This window comes from Chiloscyllium plagiosum, unplaced genomic scaffold (assembly GCF_037043375.1).
Source record: "Chiloscyllium plagiosum isolate Xiang-an unplaced genomic scaffold, Cpla_swu_hap1 HiC_scaffold_39, whole genome shotgun sequence".
NCBI classification, from domain to species: domain Eukaryota; kingdom Metazoa; phylum Chordata; class Chondrichthyes; order Orectolobiformes; family Hemiscylliidae; genus Chiloscyllium; species Chiloscyllium plagiosum.
In genome coordinates this window covers 13909224-13930862 of record NW_028270177.1, presented here as the reverse complement: position 1 = coordinate 13930862, position 21639 = coordinate 13909224, and the positions used below count along the sequence as shown (strand labels likewise).

The 21639-nt window shown below is 42.2% G+C and overlaps 1 protein-coding gene and 1 pseudogene across 4 annotated transcripts in view; both read right to left on the bottom strand.

The window, feature by feature from the left end:
- Positions 1-21639, bottom strand: part of LOC122540945 (UDP-glucuronosyltransferase 1-2-like) — a 32928-nt gene that overhangs the window by 5257 nt on the left and 6032 nt on the right. For 3 of the 4 annotated variants that reach the window (XM_043677281.2, XM_043677284.2, XM_043677285.2), the window contains exon 1: positions 7365-7765. The exons of the other annotated variant lie outside the window; for it this stretch is intronic. The gene's annotated coding sequence lies outside the window, so the exon portion shown is untranslated. Of the gene's footprint in view, positions 1-7364; positions 7766-21639 lie in introns of those variants that run through there. 4 annotated transcript variants of the gene reach the window in all.
- On the bottom strand, positions 15538-16656 carry LOC122540842 (UDP-glucuronosyltransferase 2B31 pseudogene; annotated as a pseudogene).

Genomic DNA, 21639 nt, shown 5'->3' with positions numbered 1-21639 from the left:
TTGTAGTTGTAAAGCTTATTAGTATTTATTATCTGAGTATGCAAAAATTTAGTGGATGGAGCGTAATGTGGGCAATTTTGGAACTGGAGTTCTGAGGTTCCTGATGCATAAATCACAAAAGGTTACTAGGTTAGTACAGTAAGTGATTAGAAAAGTGAGTGTAATGTTGTAATTTATTGAAAGGGGAAAAATAATAGAAGTATGTGCAACATTTGGTTTCATGCAAACCTTGATAGTAAAATAAGACTCAGATCAGTAAAAGAGAAGACATAAGTCTAGAATGAGCATGTTGGAGAACACTAGAGAGCTGAAGTTGAGAACATGCTATATACAGATATACATAAATGAATGTTGCAATACATTACAATTGGGAGAGCCTTATTTAGGTAGCAGGAGCTGGGGAAGAAAACTTGAAAAATTGAAAGTAATGTTAAAATAGGGTCAAAGGGGCACAACTGAATAAAGAGTACTCCATAAGCAGGGTAGCACCTCAGATATAATTGAAGGTGCATTTGAATAAATGGGAGGGTAGGGTTCTGGAAAGGCAGACAATACTTTGGAAGACTTCAAGACATAAAAAGAGGACACTGACTAATGAGTCTATTCTGCCATTGGATTTGCAAGAGTATTTATCTCGGAATTTAAAATTCTTCTGCACATTGTCCAGGTCTCTAGGAATGAGGAACAAAGAAAATTTACAGCCCAGGAACGGGCCCTCTAAGCCTGAGCCAATCCAAATCTACTGTCGCCCAATTCCTAAGCATCTATAGCCCTCTGCTCACCACCTACTCAAGCATCTGTCCAGATGCACCTTTAATGAATCTACCGTGCCTGCCTCTACCACCTCTGTTGGCAATACGATCCAGGCACCTACCACCCTCTGAGTAAAGTACTTTCCACATGTATCCCCCTTAAACTTTTCGCCTCTCACCTTGAACATGTGACCTCTCGTTATTGAATCCTTCACCCTGGGAAAAAGCCTATCTCTATCCACCCAGTCTCTACCCTCCATGATTTTGTAGACCTCAATCAGGTCCCCCTTCAATCTCCTTTTTTCTATCGAAAACAGTCCTAACCTACTCAACCTCTCTTCCTAGCTAGCATCTTCCATACCAGGCAACATCTCGCAAACCTGCTCTGCACCCTCTCCAAAGCATCCACATCCTTTTGGTAATGTGGCAACCAGAACTGTACACAGTATTCTAAATGCGGCCGAATCGAAATCTTGTCCAATTTTAACATGACCTGCCAGCTCTTACACTCAATACCCCGTCCGATTAAGGCAAGCATACCATATGCCTTCTTTACCACTCTATCCACCAGTCACATGAGTACCTGCCACGTACAAGCTGCCCGGCTCACAGGACAACTGCATACAACCCTGTCATGGTAGGCGCTGCAAGACGTGTCAGAGTGTGAGCATGGATACACGTGGGGACACCTCCCACCTTGCACATGGCAGGTACTCATGTGACTCAGCCAACATTGTCTATCTTATACGTTGCAGGCAAGGATGCCCTGAGGCATGGTACATTGGGGAAACCGAGCAAAGGCTATGACAACGGATGAATGGGCACTGCACAACAATCAACAGACAGGAGTGTTCCCTCCCAGTTGGGGAACGCTTCAATGGTCCAGGACATTGGACCTCGGACCTTCAGGTCACCATCCTCCAAGGCGGGCTTCAGGACAGGTAGCAGCGAAAAGTGGCTGAGCAGAGGCTGATAGCTAAGTTCGGTACCCATATGGAGGGCCTCAACTGGGACCTTGGGTTCATGTCACATTAGGTGACCACCATTGCACTATACACACATATACACAGACACGCACACAGGCACACAAGCATCCTGTCAGAGACTTAGACCACTCGACACTCATGCACACACATATACACTCTCTCTCACAGACACTCACAATCCCCCATCCCAAACACGCACACACACTCCCACACTCACACGTGCACCCCTCACAGACTTAAGACACTCTACACTCACTACACACACACATATACATTCTCTCTCACACTCACAACCCTCAACCCAGACAGACAGACACACAGACAGATATAGACCCACATGCACACATATATTTTGTGGGGTGAATTTGTACTTGCAGAGTTACATTGTACTTTGCTCAAAAACTGCATGAATTCATGTAAAACTCTGAGCTCAAAACTGCATGAATTCATGTAAAACTCTGTTATCTCACTTTTTAGATTAGAATAAATCTAAACATCAGGTCATAGACAGAGAACACAGGGGGCTAACACCTTGAACATATTGTCTAGCTAACACCCATTGTTACAGCTAACCTGAGAATGCAACTTTTAAAAAAAAGGTCTTGTTATTTACACATGAAAGAAGTGAAACTATCATGGTATTTGAACAGATGAAAGACTCAACCGACAATCAGGGTATTTTTCAATGTATAATTTCAGTTACATCACACTGTAAGTGTTTGCTATAAATTCTGTGCCTTAGAATTGTTTCCTCCACAATCACCTGATGAAGGAGCGGTGCTCCGAAAGCTAGTGTGCTTCCAATTAAACCTGTTCCAATTAAACCTGGTGTTGTGTGATTTTTAACTTTGTACACCCCAGTCCAACACCGGCACCTCCAAATCATGACGCTAGAATTAGACTTCCTAAAATGCATCACCTTACATTTACCTGGATTGAACTCCATCTGCCACTTCTCCATCCAACTCTCCAGTCTATCTATATTCTCCTGTTTTCTTTGACAATCCCTTATGCTTTTTGCAACTCCACCAATCTTCATGTCATCTGCAAACTTACTGATCAGACCACCAATGCCCTCCTCCAGATCATTTTGTATATCACAAACAACAGTGCCCCAGCACTAATCCCTGTGGAACACCACTGGTCACCTTTCTCCATTTCGAGAAACTTCCTTCAACTACTACTCTCTGTCTCCAGTTTATCAACCAGTTCTTTATCCACCTAGCTAGAACACCCTGCACACCATGTGACTTCACTTTCTCCATTGGTTGACCATGGGGAATCTAATCAAACGCCTAACTAAAGTCCATGTATATGACATCAACAGTCTTTCCTTCATATACTAACTTGGCCACTTCCTCGAAGAACTCTATTAAGTTGGTAAGGCACAATATCCCCCGCACAAAACCATGTTGCCTATCACTGTTATGCCCATTCTTTTCCAAATATAAATAGATTTTATCCCTCAGTACTTTCTCCAGCAACTTTCCCACCAGTGATGTCAGGCTCACTGGTCTGTAGTTACCCGGAATATCCCTACTGCCCTTCTTGGACAGGGGGAAATACATTAGCAACCCTCTAGTCCTCTGGCACTTCACCTGTGTATAAGGATGCTCCAAAGATATTTGTCAGGGCCCCAGCTATTTCCTCTCTCGCCTCCCTCTGCAACCTGGGATAGATTCCATCTGGTCCTGGGGATTTGTCCACCTTAATATCCTTTAGCCTACCCAACCAATCTTCCCTCCTTAGGTCAACATGATCCACCTTGGGAGTCTCCTTAATTCTGCTCGCTAAAGTTATTTTATGACCCCTTTTAGCCCGCTTGGTTCCTATTCTCCCGATATTCCTCCATGGCCCGTTCTGTTCTTAGCTGCCTGGACCTTATGTATGCTTCGCTTTTCCTCTTGGCTAGTCGTACAATTTCTCCTGTCATCCACGGTTCATGAATCTTGCCTTTCTTATCCCTTATTTTCAAAGGGACATGCCTATCCTGCACTACATTCAACCTATCTTTGAAAGCCTCCCACATATCAAATGTGGGCTTCCCTTCAAATAGCTGCTCCCAATCCCCATTTCCCAGCTCCTGCCGCATTTTGATATAATTGGCTTTGGCCCAGTTTAGTACTCTTCTCTTAGGACCACTCTTAACTTTGTCTACGAAACTTACAGAATTGTGGTCACTATTCCCAAAGAAATCCCCCACTGCAACTTCTACCACATGGCCTGGCTCATTCCCCAACACCAGGTCCAATATGGCCCCTTCCTTCATCGGACTATTGACATACTGCTCTCGAAAACTCTCCTGGATATTTCTTACATATTCTGCCCCATCCAGACCTCTGACACTAAGTGTATCCCAGTCAATGTTGGGACAATTAAAATCTCCCATTACCACCACCCTGTTGCCCCTACATCTTTCTATAATCTGTTTACCTATTTGTTCTTCTACCTCATGTTCACTGTTGGGATGCCTGTAATACAGCCTCAACAATGTAACTGGAGCCTTATTTCTCAGCTCTATCCATTTTGCCTCACTGTTCAAGCCCTCCACAGTGTCCTCCTTTAGTACAGCCGTGATATCATCCCTGACCAACAATGCAACTCCTACCCCCTTTTACTTCCCTCCCTGTCCTGTCTGAAGCATCTATATCCTGGAACATTTAGTTGCCAATCATGCCCTTCCTTCAACCAAGTCTCTGTGATTGCAATAATGTCATATTCCCAGGCACCAATCCAGCCCTAAGTTTATCTGCCTTACCCACCATACTCCTTGCATTAAAGTATATGCACTTCAGGCCACCATTTCTTTTGCATTCATCTGCTCTCTGCCTACTCTTCCCGTTAATAATGCTAACTTCATGATCCTTACAGTCTCTAGTTTCCACATCACTGTCTACTAATCTTCTCTTCTAGTTCCCAGTCCCCTGCCACATTAGTTTGAAACCTCCCCAACGGCAGTCGCAAAAACTCCCCAAGGATGTTAGTTCCAGTCTGGTTCAGGTGTAGATCACCCAATCTGTAATATTCCCACCTTCTCTTGAACCGGTCCCAATGTCCCACAAATCTGAACCCCTCCCTCCTACACCATCCCTCGAGCCACATGTTCATCCTACCTGTTTTTTCACTTTTACCCTGGCTAGCACGTGGTACTGGTAGCAATCCTGAGTTCACTACCTTTGAGATCCTACCTAACTTCTCTCCTAACTCCCTGAATTCTGCTTTCAGGACTTCATCTCATGTTTTACTTTTATCATTGGTGCCTATATGCACCACAACAACTGGCTGTTCACCCTCCCCTTTCAGAATGCACTGCAGCTGATCGGTGACATCCCTGACCTGAGCACCTGGGAGGCAACATACCATCTGGGATTCTCATTTTCGGCCAGAGAACCGCCTATCTACTCCCCTTACAATAGAATCCCCTATGACTATGGCCCTACGGCCTTTTTCCCGCCCTTCTGAACAGCAGTGCCCACCACGGTGCCATGATCCTGGCAACTGCTTCCCTCCCCTGGTGAGCCATCTCCCCCAACAGTATCCAAAACGGTATACCTGTTTTGGAGGGAGATGACTGCAGGGGACCCCTGCACTGCCTTCCTGTTCTTTCTCTTTCTTTTGGTCACCCATTCACTGTCTCCCTCAGCAATTCTAACCTGCAGTGTGACCAATTCACTAAACGTGCTATCCACGACCTCCTCAACATTGTGGATGCTACACAATGAATCCATCTGCAGCTCCAGAGTCGTCATGCGGTCAAACAAGAGCTGCAGCTGGACACACTTCTTACAAGTGTAAGAGTCAGGGACGTGGTTGATGTCAAGCAAGAGGCACATGCCACGGGTCTGAGGTCTCCTGCCAATGTAAGCCTTAGCTGGATATCAACTAAATAAAACCAAACAATGCACTTAGATATATGAAAGAAAAAAACTTTACCAGGGTTCTTTTCTTCTGGTTGGGGGGGAGGGGGGGGGGGGAGGAAATACTACACATGTAGTATCTCGGGTTTAGTACTGCAGCCTCACAGCAGCAGGGTCCCAGGTTCAATTCCAGCTTCAGGAAACTGTCTGTGTGGAGTTTGCATGTTCTCCTGTGTCTGCATGGGTTTGCTCTGGTTTCCTCCCACAATACAAAGATGTTCAGGTCAGGTGAATTGGCTATGCTAAATTGCCCATAGTGTTAGATGCATTAGTCAGAGGGGGGTGGGTTACTCTTCAGAGGGTCAGTGTGGACTGGTTGGGCTGAAGGGCTAGTTTCCACACTGTAGCGTACCCAATTTAATTTTCCTGCATTTGACCCATTGCCTTGGCAATTGTACTGCTTAAATGTTAAAACTCACACAACACCAGGTTATAGTCCAACAGGTTTATTTGGAAGCACTAGCTTTCAGAACACTGCTCCTCAGGTGGTTGTGGTGTAAATGGTCATTTCAGTTGCATGACACTGTAATCTTTTGCTATAAATTCTTTATCTTATTATCTTATACCTCACAACTACCTGATGAAGGGGCAGTGCTCCGAAAGCTAGTGTTTCCAAATAAACCTGTTGGACTATAACCTGGTGTTGTGTGATTTTTAACATTTAAGCAGAAGTTAGTTGTACACTTGCCAAGGCAATGGGTCAAATGCTGGAAAATTAAATTAGATTCCCTACAGTGTGGAAACAGGCCCTTCAGTCCAACCAGTCCACACCGACCCTATAAACTGGTGTTTTGTGTTTTTTAACATTGTCCACCCCAGCCCAACACTGGCTCCTTCACCTCATGACTGCTTAAATGTTATGACGGTTTTTGTATCTCAACTTTACAGGCAGAGAGTTCCAGGTTCCTACCAGCCTCTAGGTATTTTTTTTCCTCTTATCCCATCTACACCTCCTTCTCCTTACCTTAAACCTATGAAGCCCATCCCCTCCACTGAATTGAATTGAATTGAATTTATTGTCACATGTACCGATCCACAATGAAAAGCTTTGTCTTGCAATTAGTGCAGGTAGATTACACAGTTGAGTAGCATAGATATATAAATAATAAGGTAAACAGTGGCAAAAACAAAAACACAGGTACAGGCGAATATTAAAAGTTTGTGAATCCATTCAGTATAAAACATAGTTATTAGTAGTTATTTAAAAGTATGCGATTAAGTTTAAAGAGTGTAGAACGATTGTAGGAAATAGGAAACTTAGATCTGCACGCAGGAGCTGGCAAGGAGAGACCATAGCTGGCGCCATCTTCATCAAGGGGAAAATCTCCTTAGGCTATGCCCCACATAATTTGACACACCTCAGTCATGTCCCCTTTTCACCCTCAGCTCATCCAGGTAAAACACCCAACTTTGTCCAATTTCTTTTCATAATCTCTCCTCTGATCCCTGACATATCTGGCCACAGCCCACATCACTCGGACCACATCTATCAATGCATGTTTTGCTTTTGCTTCAGGCTTCGGCAGTAGTTTGAGGGGAGAGAGATTCCCGCTCTGTTCACACATAGCCATCATTTTAACTTGTCTTGATTTGGAAGTTGACTGTAGGCCCTCTTGGCTCCTGTGGCGATCGTTCGCGAGGCAATCGGAGCGGCAACAACATGCATGGGCTGTGAAGCCACAATAAAAAAAATTTCAAAAAGAACTCACCTCGCTGAAATGAACTGAGATCCTATGTAAGCCCGAAGTGAACACGAGACCCGCAATCAGACACCCTGGGTCTCTGCTGCTTTCAGCTCTTCGCCGCATCCTCTGTGCGATTTAAACTCTCGCCACATTGTGACAGTAAAATGCTGTTCAGAGCGTCTAATTTCAAATCACTCCTAACAGACAAAAAAACGTTGCTAAACTTCCTACATTCACATGAGATGCCAACACTCCCTGGCCTCCTGTCAGGAGTTTAAAAGGAAATATTTGTGTCTTCCTCGCTTCACTCGTAAAAACGTTCCCTCAATAGCTCAGACATTCAGTCTGTGTTTCATGTTGATTTTTGCTGCAATTATTGATTTACTACTTTCCCAAACCCGCATCGATATATTTACAGTATCTTTCTTTACATGTTCCTCTCCGTAATTAAAACAAAGGGGAGGGACAATGGCCCAGTGGTTAGCACTCCATTCCCACCTCGGGCGCTTGTCTGTGTGCAGAATTTGCATATTCTCCCTGTGCCTATATGTATTTCTTCCCACAATCCAAAGATGTACAGGCCAGGCCAGGTGAATTGGACATGCTAAATTGACCATCGTATTAGCTGCATTAATTAGGAGTAAATACTGTATAGGGTAGCTGAATGGTTCTGGTTGGATTACTCTTCAGAGGGTTGGTGGGGACTTGTTGGGCTGAAGGATCTGTTTCCACACTGTAGGGATTCTAATTCTAAATTCTTACAATGTGGACTGAGAAAGGAAATGGGCGAGGGCAAGGTGAGAGTCAAGAATGTGACTCTCTTAGTTTGGATTAGGAATTGGCTGGATGGAAGAAGACAGAGGGTAGTAGTTGATGGCAAAGTTTCTTCATGGAGTGCCGTCACTAGCGGTGTTCCGCAAGGATCTGTTTTGGGACCATTGCTGTTTGTCATTTTTATAAATGACCTGGAAGAGGGGTTAGAAGGTTGGGTGAGCAAGTTTGCGGATGATACGAAAGTCGGAGGAATTGTTGACAGTGAGGAAGGATGTGGCAGGTTACAGCAGGATATAGAGAAGCTGCAGAGCTGGGCAGAAAGGTGGCAAATGGAATTCAATGTAGCTAAGTGTGAGGTGATTCACTTTGGGAAGAATAACAAAAAGATGGGGTACTGGGCTAATGGTCGGATACTTGGTAGTATGGATGAGCAGAGGGATCTTGGTGTCCATGTACACAGATCTCTGAAAGTTGCCACCCAGGTAAATAGTGTGGTGAGGAAGGCATATGGGGTACTGACTTTTATTGGTAGAGGAATTGAGTTCCGGAGTCCTGAGGTCATGATGCAGTTGTATAAGACTCTGGTGCGGCCGCATCTGGAATATTGTGTGCAGTTTTGGTCGCCATACTATAGGAAGGATGTGGAGGCACTGGAACGGGTGCAGAGGAGGTTTACCAGGATGTTGCCTGGTATGGAAGGAAGATCGTATGAGGAAAGACTGAGACACTTAGGGCTGTTTTCATTAGAGAAAAGAAGGTTTAGGGGTGACTTGATTGAGGTGTACAAGATGATTAGGGGGTTAGATAGGGTTGACAGTGTGAACCTTTTCCCGCGTATGGAGTCGGGTATTACAAGGGGGCATAGCTTTAAATTAAGGGGTGGTAGATATAGGACTGAAGTTAGGGGTAGGTTCTTCACTCAGCGAGTTGTAAGTTCATGGAATGCCCTGCCAGTAGCAGTGGTGGACTCTCCCTCTTTATGGGCATTTAAGCGGGCATTGGATAGGTATATGGAGGATAGTGGGTTAGTATAGGTTAGGTGGGCTTGGATCGGCGCAACATCGAGGGCCAAAGGGCCTGTACTGCGCTGTATTCTTCTATGTTCTATGTTCTAATGTGGTGCTGGAAAAGCACAGCAGGTCAGGCAGTATCCAAGGAGCAGGGGAGTTGACATTTCGGGCAAAAGCCTTTAATCAGAAAGGAACCTCCTGCCAGGAGTTTAAAAGGAAATGTTTGTATCTTCCTCACTTCACTTGTTAAAAATTTTCCCTCAGTAGCTCAGATATTCAGTATGTGTTTCAAGTTGGTTTTTGTGGCAAATATTGATTTACTACTTCCCCAAATCCATACCTATATTAACATTATCTTTCAATGTGGACTGAGAAAGGAAATGTGAGGACTGCAGTTGCTGGAGGTGAGAGTTGAGAGTGTGGCGCTGGAAACACACAGCAGGTCAGGCAGCATCCAAGGAGTAGGAGAGTCCTCGTTTCAGACAAAAGCTCTTCATCAGAAAGGAAATGGATTGGTTTCAAAACAAAGGATCGCAGGCAAGATTACTGCACTTTTTAATAGCAAGTTTAATAGCTACTCTTTATAAATGCTGTATATACTGCTTTTTGTTCAAGCAGTGGGCAGAGGAATACTAAGATAGCGGTAAAGCCCCCATGAGACCAGACCATACGGTTGCTCTTTCATTTGAAAGAGATGGCTGATGGTTGTTTAACTTCAGGTGAGGGGAGAGTCCCTCACAGTAACCTCAGCCAGTGCAGGAATTGAATCTGTGTTGTTGGTGTTACTCTGCAACACAAACCAGCCAAGCAAGCAACAGAGTGAACCAACTCTCTGTGCCATGACAGATTGGTCATGCATGCTTAGTTAATTGATCTGAAAAGTGATGACTAATTATCGATGACAATTGCCTTCTGCCTACCAACAACTATGTGATTGGCTCCCAGGTTGTTGAGCAGCTTGTGGGTGTGAATAGTTGGCAAGAATAGTTGGTGAGAATAGTTGGTGAGAAGCCAAAGGATCTCTAAAAAGAAAGGAGCTGCCCTTTTCTCTGCATAAAACGAAACACCTCAAGCCTGAAGACACCCAGTTTATTTCGCTCATCAGTTCCTGTAGGCTTGAACTTAATCAATATATCAGCGACTTTATTAATATGAACCAGTCACGTTGTGCTTCCTGCAAGTGAGTGAAACAGAAACACAGAAAATAGAAATAAGAATAGGCTCTTTGAACCTGCTCCGCCATTCATTATGATCATGGCTGATCATTCAACTCAAAACCCTGTTTCCATGTACACCCTTTGATCCCTTTTGCCCTAAAAACTAGATCTACCCCCTTCTTGAAAATATTGAATCATATTGGCTCAAAACCCTCATATGGCAGAGAATTCCACAGGTTCTTGACTGTCTGGATGAAGAAATTTATCTTCATCTCAATGCAGCCTTAAATGGCCGGCCCTATATCCTTAGACTGTGTCCTGTGTTTTGAACTCCCCAGTCATCAGGAATATCCTTCTTACATTGAGGTCCTTTAGAATGTTATAGGCTTCTATTAGATTTTCCCTTTATTCTTCTAAAATCCGATGAATATTATCTTAACTGATGAAGTCTGTCTTCAATCTGCCAATCCTGCCATCCCAGGACCCTCGGATAATGAGACCAAAACTGCACATCAATATCCAGCTGTTATCTCACTAAGGCCCTGTATAAATGCAAGACATCCTGCTCCTGAACTCAAATTCTATCCCTGTGAAGGAAAATGTGTCATTTGCCTTTTTCACCACTTGCTGTTCCTGCATACTTAATTTCAGTGACTGGTACACAAGGACACACAGGTGTCATTGGACTCCCCCTTTCCCAATCTATCACCATTCAGATAATGATCCACCTTCCTGTTTTTTTTTGTCCCGTAATAGATAACCTCACATTTATCCACATTATACTCTATATGCTGTGCATTCATCCACTGACTCAACCTATTCAAAACACACTGAAGCATCTCTGCAACTTCCTCACAATTTAGCCTCCCACTCAGCCTTGTGTTGTCTTCAAACTTGGAAGTATTACATTTAATTCTCTCGTCTAAATCATTAACATATGTTGTGAATAGCTGAGGTTCAAGCATTGATTCCTGATATACCCACTTGTCACTGACTGCCAATCAGAAAATGTCTCATTTGTTCCTACACTTTGTTTCCAGTCCACCAGTTAACACCCTATCCATCTAAATACACTACCTCCCAACTCCATATGCTTTAATTTTAATGCTAATTTCTTATGTGACACGTTATCGAATGCCTTGAAAGTCCAAATAAACCACAGCCACTGGCTCCCCCTTATCAGTTCTACTAGCTACATTCAGTGGCAGAAGAAAGAATTTTGAGAAATAACCAGTCCTGTCATACCAAAAAGATTATCTCAGTGATTGCTTTGGACAGGGATTGTTGAACTATCTTCCCAGTCACTCCCTCCTCCTTTAAAACTTTTTCTTGTGCCTATATGTATGTGTGCATTAACTGAGCTTTGTAAATGAGTTAAACATTTAACTAATTATCTGTCAATGGTCCATATTTGTTTATTTGTAGCTAGAATCAATTGATTTGTATAAATTAGTAATGCTTGTTAAATACAGAAACCTGATCCATGCTTTCAATCAACCTTGGATCTAAAGGACATGGAAATTGGGAATTCTGCAAAGTTTTATAAAATAATCTTTAATTGTTGTTATGATTCCAAGAGGAACAGGGCTGGATTTTCAGTGAACTACCTCAGTTAGACATAACATTATTTTTGATTTGTTACAGGAACAGAAGTCCACTTAAACCTGTACTACCATTCCATGATATCATGGCTGATCTGTGAATTATTTCCATTTAGCCACCATTGCCGCATATCCCTCATTGTCTTTGGTTAACAAAATTATGCAAGATTTAAAGTTTGTAACCATCCTACGGTAAAATACCATAAGTGGAACAGACTTCCAAAACTCTACTACCTTTTGCATACAGAAGAGCATCCAAGTTTCGTCCATGAATTGACTCATTCTAACCATTAGACTCTGCCCAGCACTTTATAGAATCCCTACAATATGGAAGCAGGCCATTCCGTCCATCGAGCCAACACTGACCTTCTAAAACGCATCCGACCTAGACTCACTCCATCCCTGCATCTCTAGGCTTCCCGTGGCCAATCCATCAAGCCTACATATCCCTGGATACTATGGGCAATCTAGCATAGCCAATCGACCTAACCTGCACATCGTTAGATTGTGGGAGGAAACTGGAGCACCAGGAGAAAACACGTGTAGACACAGTGAGAATGTGCAAACTGCTTACAGACTGTCATCTGAGGATGGAATTGATCCTGGGTCCCTAAAACTGTGACCACTGAGCCACTGTGCCACCCTCTAGACTCCTAACCAACAGAAATAGTTTGTTATTATCTATCCTATCATCATGCAATAATATGTTGAACATTTTGATCATATCACCTTTTAACCATCTAAATTCCAGGGAATAGAATCCCAGGTTGCATTAATTCTTATTATTATTAAGTCCTGAGAATCTAGCTATGTGTTTAGTGAAATCAGTGCTGAATTGTTTCCAAAAGCAGTACATTAAGCCCAAGATAAGATGGCCTGAACTAAACACATGACTACGTATGGTCTTGAGTATTGTAACTTGAACTTTGTAACTGCAGCATAGTGTTTGCTCCTTGGCATTCCAGTCTCCAGATATGAAGGCCAATACTCCTTGAGCCTTTTTGTTTTTTTCCTAGACTTGTCTATGACATTTTAACAGTGTGCTCATAATCACCTAAATCTATTTGGGTCTCAAATATTTCATGCCTCTCACCATTGACAAAGCATATTGCTCTATCCTTTTTAAATGCAGAGTGGATATCCTCACATATGCCTATATCAAAAGCATTCTTGTCACAGTTTTGCATATTCACTTAATGTAACTGCATTTTCCTTTTAATTGTATATTTCCACGTATGCTGGCACTATCATTGTGTTACTGGTAAACTCAAATATGTGGCTCTTTCAGACAGTGAGCTAGGAAAATTCATGTGATGCTCTGAAATGTTTCAAACTACTTTGTCACTTTATTCTTAATTAAAATCTCTACTCAGCCCACAGCATCAGATCTTGGGATAACTGGTCTGAAAATCTCCGTTTTCCCTCAGAAAGCTTTTTGTTGCTTGATTCCAGAGCGTCCTGAATCAGAATACCATCATCTCAGTGGCTAAACAGCCATGTGCACATGAGAATCCAAAGATTAATGGAGGCTCCAACAGTCCTCAGAATAACATCACTACTGAAAGTAAGCTTCCACTATCTGATTCTCCCCTATACTGCTTGACAGATTTAATGGAACAAAAAGCCAAAAAAAAGGCAGAATATACAAAATAAAAATACAAAAGTCTAGTCAAAAGTTGGCTTCCCACCTGACTACCAAAACCCTAGCTAGAAAGTTCAAGTGCCTCAAAAGAATCAAAGTTGACATTCTTGTTCATTGCTTCCGTTCCAGTGGTATAGCTCAGCTTAAAATCTTGTCAAAAGTTTTTTTCTGTGGCCAACACTCACAAACCCAAAGACAACTTATTTTTTGACTCTTACCCCAATTTCTCAATGTTTGATATGAATGCTGCTCCAAACCGCAAAATTAATGTCAAAATTCTTCATATTATGTACACAAATATATCTCTAAACTGTATTTCTAATATGTTGGCATCATTATTGATTTTGCTGTCCCAATTAAAGCTCACAGCCTAAGTTGGATTTCAGTATACGCATGCCAAGCAATTCCACAAGTCGCTTTCTGAGCAATGAAATTATTAGTTACTTATTAAACAGAACTGAGATTTTTGTGAAGACAACATACTGCAGATGATATGGAAATCTGAAATAAAAGCTGAAGATATTGGAAATACTTGAAATCAGGCAAACTCTGTGGAGAGTTACAAGTTCAGATTTTGCAGCTTTTTAGAACTGGAAAGTCATATGCATGCAATAGGTTCTAACAATTCTAGAATTTGTTTTCCATGAACAAGATCCTACCAGTGTGATGAATAACTAGTCAATCAATTTTTGATGGTGTTGGTTCAGGCAAGAACATTGTTGGAGAATCTTGAAGGGTTTCATTCCATTTGAATAATATCAGGGGCTGTTCACTTCAGCTGGGACAACACCTCTGTTGAAGTATGATGCTCATTTAGATGTCAAATTTGGCAAGTTTGTATGCAACGAATTGTTGGATTGAACTCCATTTCCTTCTCAATAAAGATGAGAATACCAGTTGAGCAAAATAACAGGTAGTGGAGGTTTATTCTTGATTTTCCTTTTTCCTTCCTAGTCTATATCCATAATTTACTGCTGTCATATTCCTCATCCTACTTGGATCAATTTTATTCTACTATCCTTAAATCCCCACCTCTCAATAAATTCATCAGCTTTCTGCCCACTTTTAAGGCTAAAAAACAATGCATAAGATATTGGAGCAGAATTAAACCATTTGGCCCATCAAGTCTATCCTGTTATTCGATCATGGCTAATATATTTATCAACCCCATTCTCCTGTCTGCTCCCCATTTCCTTTGATCCATTTACTAATCAAGAACTTATCTATCTCTCTCTTAAATACACTCAATGACTTTGCCTTCACAAACGTCTGTGACAATGAGTTACACAGATTCACCACCCTCCAGCTGAAGAAATACCTCCTCACCTCAGTTCTAAAGAGTTGTCATGATGTGGAGGAGCAGGTGTTGGACCAAGGTGGACAAAGTCAAAAATCATGCAACACCAGGTTATAGTCCAATAGGTTTATTTGGAAGCATTAGTTTTCAGAGCGCTGCTCCTTCATCAAGTGGTTGTGGAGAATAGGATCATAAGACACAGATTTTATGGCAGAATGTTTGCTCTACTACCACTCTATCTGTGCCTCTCAGTATTCTTCAAGTTTGAATGAGAGCCCCCCTTCATCCTTCTACACTCCGTCCTGTACAGACCCAGAGTCTTCAACTGTTTCTTTCATTTCTCCTTTTCTTTAAATTTAAATTTTGTATTTTAAGATGGCGCCAGAGAATCGTGATTTTGTACACTTTACACTGTATTGCTGTACTTGAGTACAAATGACAATAAAATCTAATTCTAAAATTTGGAGTGCCGTTTGTAGTTTTTCCAATCTAAAGAAATGGTCCCAAAAGAACTTTGGAATTTTACGTTTTGGATGCTTGTGGTGATGTTATTAAGAAAGTGAATGCAATGTTACACAGCAGATCTCATACTGACTATTCACCACAACTAAAACAAAAAGATTAGCTTGTAATTTATTACTTTGTTTATCAAGAAAGCTGCTTTGACTTACTTCACTTGGAAAATAAAAATATATTTCTGAGCAAAAATATATCTCTTACTGAGTTTTTAGCTTTCTTTTTGAGACAATGTTACAAAATTTCTTCATCAGTACAACTGTCAGGATTGTAAGCATTAGTAGCACAACCAACAGGAAGATCATCACATCTACACAATAGTAAATGTGCCAGGGGAGTCGGTAAGATTCTGAGCGTAAACGTGCTGCTCCTTTGTGTCGGGCCACATACTCAATCCAGAAAATAGCTCTCTCCGTTGGAGACTCGGGTTGGTCTTTGTGGAGAGCAGAGGGTTTCTGCATGTTCTCCCGATAAGATGTGTTATGTATAACCTCATTAAGTGCCTGCAGTAGATCTGTTGACTGCATGGTTGCAATGTTCATCACTTTTGCTGCACCTCGGACTTCAAGTCTGAGTAAATTATCAAACTGATCAAAAAGCAGAGGTATGCCAACTATTGGCACCCCATGATAGATGGCTTCATAAACTCCATTGGTGCCACCATGAGCAACAAAGGCTCGTGTTTTGGAGTGTCCTAGTAGATCATTCTGAGGGATCCACTTTGCCAATAGTGTATTATTTCCAATGTTGGGAGGGATCTTTCCATTATGTTTCCAGATAACTTTCTGAGGCACTTGAGCAAAGGCCTCTGCTATTTGCATTACAATATGCATTGGCAAAGAGTTGATAATAGTCCCCATTGACATGACAATAATCCCATGTTCTCCTGAGGACTGGACAAGTTCTTCAAACTCTGCCTGTAGAGATGAGGGTGGTTTACACTGGAATCCACCAATATAAACAATATTTGGCATGGTGGGTCTTGGGAATTCAAATATAAAATCTACTGTCATCAGCCACACATCTGCCCTTAGGAGAACAGTCTCAATGTCTGTGTCTGGGCCCAGATAGCGATGGCAGAGTTCTTTGTACATAGGCTCAGTTAGAAATTTAAAATTGGAGAGTTGAAACAGACTAAAGATGACATTTTTTGTCCTTTGGAGTAAACTCATTTCATCTGTCAATCTGGAACCAGGGGTTGGGATATAGGATAGTGGTGATGGGGCAAAGAGAAAATGAGCTTCTCCATTGCTGAGCCATCGAACGTTATATACCAAGGGAAGTTTTAAATAATAAGCAAGCATTGGACCTGTAGGTAAAGCAGGATCAGTCAACATTAAGTCAAAATGTGCATTTTCAAATTGTTTCAACAAATCCTTCATAAATTGTAAAATTTAGCTGTAGTGCCCAAGAGTGAAAGGCATGAACAAAAGACATCATTTCATACTGGAACTTAACAGATCCCCATAGTGTCCAATCAAACTTTAAGGCTTCTAGTGTTTTTTGAACTAAATTTTGCAGAATGTCTTTGCTCATATTTCTGTCAACGAATCCTTGCAATTCAACTGCAATGGATTGATATAGATCAGGCTGCTCTTTGATGTACAATGATCCTGGAGAATAAAGCACAGTGATATTGTGCCCATTACGTTTTAGCTCTTCTATTAGAATTCTCATATTGACCCAATGACTTCCATCAACAGGGACAACCAATATATCAGCTCCCTGGGTAATTGGATAAGACAGGGCAATGAAGAAACTAAGAAAGCATGCAACATGGAACCCTCTTTTCCATGCAAAATGATCCATTTCAAGAGCAAGGAATTTCCAGATCCTTTTGGAGAATTGAAGATAAATATTGACAATACAGCATAAATTTAAAAACATGACTTAAAACATACAAGCAAACCTAGGGCAATTGGCCCTCTGAACCTTCCCTGTCTTATAATAAGGAGTCCTTCCAGGTGAAACAGAGGTTTATCCTCCTCTCCTCCAACCTAGTTTACAGCATCCAGTGTCCCTGATGAGGTCTCCTCTACATCGGGGAGACCAAACGCAAACCAAGGGCACATTTTAATGAGCGTCTCAGCTGGGCCCGTAAGGGCCAGCCTGACCTCCCAGTCACTGCCTACTTCAATTCCCCTTCCCACTCCTCCAAAATGTACATCCTCAATCTCCTCCATTGCCACAGTGAATCAGACCACAAATTGAAGGAACATCACCTTATCTTCCACCTGGGTAGCCGACAGCTGGGAGGAGTCAACATTGAGTTTTCCAATTTCAAATAACCTCCATTCCCATTCCCTGATTCCCTTTCCAGCCCCCCCTCCCTTTCATTCCACTTACCAATCCTTCTTTCCAGCTACCAACCAGATTCATTCCTCCCATCGACCAATCAGGTCATACCCACCTCCTATGTTTACCTATCACTAGCTCACTGCTCTGCTCCCTCCCCACCCAAAACCCTTCCCCCCCACCACCTCTCCTTATCTGCAGCTCCCACTAACCCCACCCCCTCCATTCCTGAAGAATGGTTGTACACGAAATTTCAACTTCCCCACCTCCTGATGCTGCCTGGCTTGCTGTGTTCATCCAGCCTCCTGCTTGTCTACTTTGGACTCTAGCAACTGCGGTTTTTTTTGTTTCTTTCAAGAAGGAGGTAGCTGAACATTTTCAACTTTACTTCCCCTTAATTTCCAAAAATCTATTCAAATAATTCTTCAATGCATTGAGCACCCACAACTCACTGGGTAGACAATTGTAAAAATTCATAACCTTCTTAAGAATTTTTTCCTTTAGGGTGTAGGTTTGCTCGCTGAGCTGTAGGTTTGATATCCAGACGTTTCGTTACCTGGCTAGGTAACATCATCAGTGGCGACCTTCAAGTGAAGCGAAGCTGTTGTCTCCTGCTTTCTATTTATATCTTTCTCCTGGATAGGGTTCCTGGGGTTTGTGGTGATGTCATTTCCTGTTCGTTTTCTGAGGGGTTGATAGATGGCATCTAGATCTATGTGCTTGTTTATGGCGTTGTGGTTGGAGTGCCAGACCTCTAGGAATTCTCTGGCATGTCTTTTCTTAGCCTTTCCCAGGATAGATGTGTTGTCCCAGTTGAAATGCTGGTTTTTTCCATCCGTGTGTAGGGCTATGAGGGAGAGGGGATCGTGTCTTTTTGTGGCTAGCTGGTGTTCATACATCCTGGTGGCTAACTTTCTTCCTGTTTGTCCTACATAGTGTTTGTGGCAGTCCTTGCATGGAATTTTATAGATGATGTTGGTTTTGTCCATGGGTTGTACTGGGTCTTTTACGTTTGTTAGTTTTTGTTTGAGAGTGTTGGTGGGTTTGTGTGCTACTAGGATTCCGAGGGGTCTCAGTAGTCTGGCTGTCATTTCTGGACAGGAAGAAAGTTAGCCACCAGGATACATAAACACCAGCTAGCCACAAAAAGACACGACCCCCTCTCCAACCACAACGCCATAAACAAACACATAGATCTAGATGCCATCTATCAACCCCTCAGAAAACGAACAGGAAATGACATCACCCCAGGAACCCCATCCAGGAGAAAGATATAAATAGAAAGCAGGAGACAACAGCTTCGCTTCACTTGGAGGTCGCCACTGATGATGTTACCTAGCCAGGTAATGAAACATCTGGATATCAAACCTACAGTTTAGCGAGCAAACCTACACCCTAAACCTCAACCTGAGCTACAAACCTTCACAAACCTTGCGAATTTTTTCCTTATTCTAATAGTGTAATTCTGAGTTCTAATTCTAGGTCCAGTTCTAGTTCTATTACCTCATATTATAATATGAGTAATGAAACATAGTATTCCAATATCTTCAGAATAAAGCCTCTGTCAATTTTATAATTTCATTTTAGATTAATGTTTCAGACTTCCAAACCCTCGAAAATTTGGCCTACTCAGCTAATCTGTTACTCATCAGACAACCCTCTTAACCCAGGAATCTATTTTGTAAACATTTATTGCTTCCATTCTAAAACAAATCAGTCCTTAATTTGGACAATCTCAAGGAGTGATTTCTCCAAAGTACTACACAATTTTAGCAAAACACCCTTACTATTTTGCTGCATTTACCTTTTGCTTTCCTAAGACTTTATGTAACTGTATCTTCTTCTTGTCAATGATCGAGACCATAAGATTTAGGTGCAGAAATCAGGCCATTTTGCCTATCGAGGCTGCTCTGCCATTCAACCACGGCTTTCTTTCTGCAACCTTCGATCCCCTTGGCAATCAAGAACCTATCTCTCTCAGTCTTTAGTATACCTGGCCTCCATAGCCTTCTGTGGCAACGAATTCCACAGATTCACCACTCTCTGACTAAAGAAGTTTCTCCTCATCTCCATTCTAAAGGGCCTTCCCTTTACTCTAAGGCTGTGCCCTTGGTCATAGTCTCTCCTGCCAATGGAAACATCTTCCCAATATCCACTCTGTCTAGGCTATTTAGTATTCTGTAAGTTTCAATCAGATCCCTCCTCATCCTTCTAAACTCCATCAAGTATAATCCCAGAGTCCACAAACCTTCCTCATATGTTAGGCCTTACATTCCTGGGATCATTCTCATGAACCTCCTCTGGACTTGCTCCAGGGCTTGTACATCCTTCCTGAAGTAAAGGACCCAAAATTGCTCCCAATATTCTAAATGTGGTCTGACCAGAGTTTTATAAAGTCTCAAAAGTATATCCCCGTTTTTATATTCTTGTTCTCTCGAAATAAATGCTATCATTGTATTTGCCTTCTTAACTACTGACTCAACCTACAAAGTTACCTTGGACTAGGACTCCAGATTTCTGAATTTTCTAGCAATTTAGAAAATTGTCCATGCCTCTATTCTTCCCATCAAAGGGCTTGACCTCATTCTTTCTCACCATGAAGTTCATCGGCCACTTCTTTGACCACTTTCCTAATATATGTAAATCCTTTCTCTCCCACTCTTCAATACTGCCTGTCCCTCCACTTATCTTTGTATCTTCTGCAAAGTTAGCCAGAATGCCTCAAGTTCCTTCACCCAGCTCATGAATGCATAAAATAAAAAGCTGTGGTCCCAACACTGACCCACGTGAAACAGCACTAGGACATAGATCATTACAATGCAGCACAGGTCCTTTGGCTCTGGATGTTACGCCGACCTGTAAAACCAATCTGAAGCCCATCTAAGCTGCAGCATTCCATTATCATCCATATCATCCATATATTTATCCATCAGCTAGTCACCAGCTTCCATCCTGTGAAGGACCCTTTTATCCCCATTCTCTGTCTTTTGCCAGACAGCCAATCCTCTATCCATGCTAGTACCTTGCCTCTAACACCACAGCCTCATATCTTACTCAGCAGCTTCCTGTGCACCACCTTATCAAAGGCCTTCTGAAATCCAGGTAAATAACAACCATTACCTTTCCTTGGTCTAACCTGCTCATTATCTACTCAAACATGTGTGAGGTATGACCTCCCCTTGATGAAACCATGCTGACTTTGCCCTATTTTACCATGCACTTCCAAGTATTCAGAAATCTCATCCTTCACAATGGACTCAAAAATTTTATCAACAACTGAGGTCAGGCTAATTGGCCTACAATTTCCCATCTTTTGCCTTGCTCCCTTTTTAACTAAGGTGGGGGGGGGGGTCACATTAGCAATTTTCCAGTCCTCTGGGACCTTCCCTGACTCCGGTGATACCTGAAAGATCACCACTAAAGTCTACACTATCTCTTCAGCTATCTCCTTCAGAACTCTAGGGTGTAGCCTATCTGGTCCAGGTGATTTATCTACTCTCAAACCTTTCAGTTTTTCAAGCATCTTCCCCAGGGTGATGGTCTGCCTCCTCCCCGCCTTTTGGGATGTGGCTCGTGTTTTCCACCATGAAGACTGACACAAAGTACTTATTCAGTTCCCCTGCTATTTCTTTGTTCTCCATTACTACTTCTCCAGCATCAGTTTCCAGCCATCTAGTGTCTACGTTTGCCTCTTTTCTGCCCTTTATATCTCTAAAGAAACTCTTGCAATCTGTTCTAATATTACCAGCTAGCTTACACTCATATTTTCTTCATTGTTCTCTGCTGGTCTTTATAAGCATCCTGATCCTCTGGCCTTCAAATGCCCTTCGCCACATTATATGCTTTCTCTTTTTCTGTTATTCTATCCCTGACTTCCCTGGTCAGCCATGGTTGCCTCATCTTCCCTTTAGTATGCTTCATTTTCCTCAGGATGAATCTCTGCTGTGTCTCCTGAATTACTCCCAGAAACTCCTGCCATTGATGTTTCACTGTCTTTCCTGCCAGGC